General features: G+C 39.7%; 1 long non-coding RNA gene across 1 annotated transcript in view; it reads left to right on the top strand.

Moving 5' to 3' along the window:
* Positions 1-1,559: 1,559 nt before the first annotated feature.
* The window catches only part of LOC117959291, a 12,869-nt gene continuing 10,676 nt past the window's right edge, over positions 1,560-3,752 (top strand). Inside the window, exon 1 of the long non-coding RNA XR_004659910.1 lies at positions 1,560-1,573. This is a non-coding gene — a long non-coding RNA (uncharacterized LOC117959291). The remainder of the gene's footprint in view (positions 1,574-3,752) is intronic.

Genomic DNA, 3,752 nt, shown 5'->3' with positions numbered 1-3,752 from the left:
TAGAAATTAAGTGTTAACGAGCAGTTGGACAGGTGTACCTAATAAAGTGGCCGGTGAGTGTGTATATATATATATACAAACACACATACATACATATACAGTGGCTGTTGAATGTTTACAGCCACATGCTAAAGTTGATTAAAAAGTGGAATAAAAAACATCTTTTGGAAAATGATCTTAATGCCTTAATTCAAAACAATTAGGAAAATCCAGCCTTTTAAACACACCAATTTTCTTTCATAATGAATAAGGTATTGTAAATAAATAAATGTTCTTCCTTAAAATACAAGGGGCATTAATATACACACCCCTTTGTTGTGCTGTGTTATTCAACTCGACACAGCACAAAGAATGACAAGCTGAATACGGTAGGTTCCCGTTATGATAACGGTAACACATTTACAGTTATTCAACTACACGACAGCACACAGAACAACTACCAGGGCGTGGAGAAGTAACTACACCGTTGAGTAACTATATCGGTGGAGCCCCTCCTCCAGCACTGCCATCTTGTTTTCAGCCCGCGGTTAGCTTCCCTTGTTTTCTTCATGCAATAAGTCCCAAACAAGTTTCTCAATCACTCCGAACTTTCTTTCTGCTTCTCGACTACCGTTTTTCGGCCGCATCATTTTTTTTTTACAGTTTATTATCTGCGGACAAGGATTTTCTTTTTTGAGGGGCATTTTGTCTGTTCAGTCTTTCTCAGTTGTCTTTAGGAGCAGCATAGAGTTGTCACAAGCCTAGAGCGCCCTCTCGCGGCTGTAGACGGTAATGTTTTCATTGTGAATTAACATTTAAAAACATTTTTTAAATTTCACCGAGTTTCACCGAGCCTACTACTTTGAAAATAAATAGCATTACATCAGTGAGTTCAAACTGCTTATTGTGTGTAATTTTGACGGACTCAGATGCATGTTGTTCTGTATGTGGTTTGGCGCTGCTACTATTGGCTTGAATGTGAATGCACCGAACCATGCTAGAAAGAAAAAAATGAGTGGAGATACTCATTTTTTTCTTTCTAGCATGGTTCGGTGCATTCACTGCCCGGTCAGCATGTGTCGCTCTGGGCAGTTTCTTTTCTCGCTTATCCTAGATGACAAACCTCCAAACAGAACATTTTTTTCTCCTCCAACGTCACGTCGGGGCCAAATGTATAGTCATTTCCATTTTAAGTTATGGGAGGAGGCAAGGCGGGGTTGGGGGTTCGGTCATTTTCATCTTGATTGTGACGATTAAAGCAAATGTGCGCAGGACCTGCTGTACGCCTTGTTTTATACATGTGAATATTCAAGTTCAGGCCGGTTATCCTACCGTCTGCTATGAAAGCTGTGCTGTCCTTTATACACGAAGCCACAGATCTCAGCAGTGTCAGGGTTCCAGCAGCTGGAAGACATTGTCTCAAATAACTGAGCTATCTGACCTGAAAAATCGGTCTGTGTTTGTGACATGTATGTCTTCTTCTCACTGCAACATTTAAGATTCAAACACAAAACTTTCTGTCTCCCAATCACTCTCTAATCATCGGAGCAATCTGACTGATTATCTTATAGTATGTCAAAAAAGGTAATATAAAGTCAGGGCTGCCAACTCTCACGCATTGGCCGTGAGACACACGCATTTGACTGGTTTCACACGCTCACACGCCACACCCCAGATTTCTCACGCTGAAGTGTCAACCCCGGTCTGTCAAATTTCTGAAAGATGAGTTTATCTATAGATCTACCTGTTGAGCCACTCGTGATCGACTAGTTGTGCTTTCAGAGATTGTTAGGGGTTTAAGAGCGCTCCCTGTCTGTGGAATTTTCAAATTGTCGCAAAATGAGAACCTTTTTTTTTTACGAGCCATCCCAGGTGCAGCTTCCCCGGCTTCAGGTATGTGCTCTGAGTATCACAGACCCGTCCGTCGCTTCGTGTCCTCTCTCTCTGTAACAATAGAGGTGAGCAGCGCGGCTGGTAGTGTAGCAACTTCAGTTCATTTTAGTGGACCCGCTCTGCTGTGGGCTGGGACGCGCTGCATCCGTGCGTAGACCTCTGATAAAGAGCGGCGAACAGCCACTTCTAAACTCTGTCAGAGACCCAAATGGTCCTATGTGTCAGTCAGACGGTCTGAGTGAGCTGCTGCCATATCGGCGGAGCAATGACATGCATAGCAGACTATATTACAACTCTCCAAATCTCGGACAACAGATGGCAGGAGTTATATTTTGGATATGCACAAAATTGTAAACATGAGCAGAAATCTTATTAAACACATCTGAGCTATACTAAACTATATATACACAATACTGCAACGTTGGGCCACTATTGTGCACCTTTAACCTCTGTGCATCTCTAAATGTAACTGTAAATAATTAATTTGATGTTTTATAAAATGAACAAATAGTCTTTATTTTCCCAAAAAAGTGAATACAGTAAGTGGGGCACAGAAGATGAGGGCCAAACATTACTGAACCTTGGCACAAAGGTTAAAGGAATAGAATTTATGTAAATCAGTGGTTCTCATTCTTTAGAATTTCAGTGGTCTTAGTTGATCCCTCAACATTAATTTAACTTTGGGTCACTGGTCCCTACACCAGGGACCCCTGGACCTGTTCACCACAGACCCAAATCTTCTCAGCTGTTGCTAACATATGCTACTGTCTCTTCATGTGGTTCATTATGTTTAGCACATTGTCTGGGTCAGTTTTTATATCATAAGAAGTTAATAATGTAAATGCTAAATGCCCTAAAACCTGTTGATACTACAACAATGCAAAGGTTCTTAACCCTACAGTTTTGCACATATCATGTAAAACTTGATCTCTCCATTATTTGCAAAAAAAGTCTCCAGAAAGTGCCATTTAATGGTTTATTTTTCCAATTTTTTTCCTGGGGGGGCATACCCGCCGGCCCCCCTAGGGAGAGCCGGGTCATTCTTAGCAAATGGTGCCATTTGAGGGTGGTAACCTTGCCTAAAAAAATACAATATTTCCATTGATTTTATAATTTAATCTGATGAAGGACAAGTTCAACTATGAGAAAAATATATTGGGCCAGCTCAGGATGTTATGATATCAGAATTTTAATCAGATTTGTTGCACGTTTTTACACACATGTCCCCCCGCGTTACTGGACATTTCAATCTCTATTAATGAATGTTTTTAATGGACAGTTATTATAATATTTACATTTTCTAAGAGCTCAGAGTGTCCCTTACCTTGTCCCTGAAAATTTAGTTTAAAAAGGTTTTAATAAACACACACTGTACATAAAATACGTGTTCTGATTTTAGACTAGATGGGAATGTCCACACAATTGTTTTAGAAGAAAATAGCAAACTATGGAATTTGGTCAAATGTTTAAGATATTTGATTTTGCCAGTTCATTTTCTGCATTGAAGATATGCAAAATATTTATTGATTTTATTATATGAATATAAAAAAACACAGGTAACAATGTTGGTAACGGGGTGGACAATATTTAAAAGAACTGGGTGGTCAAAAAATGGGTGGTCATGAAACCCCTGGACAATAAATTTAAGTTTAAACTATTTTTGTTATTAATAATATAATTAATGTTAAACATAAAAATACATGCCAGACACCGATCAAAAACCTAACCCTCTAATAGATAGCCCTAACTTATGTACAGCCAGGAGTAACGGGAGGGGACAGTAACGCGGGGGGACAGTAACACGGGGGGACAAATAATGCTAAAGTCGGCCATTTCTACTCATGAACAGTGAACAACAAGCTAGCACATGATGCTACACA

This window comes from Etheostoma cragini, chromosome 16 (assembly GCF_013103735.1).
Source record: "Etheostoma cragini isolate CJK2018 chromosome 16, CSU_Ecrag_1.0, whole genome shotgun sequence".
NCBI lineage: Eukaryota > Metazoa > Chordata > Actinopteri > Perciformes > Percidae > Etheostoma > Etheostoma cragini.
Note: the sequence above shows the minus strand (reverse complement) of the source record. Positions and strands in the feature narration are given on the sequence as shown.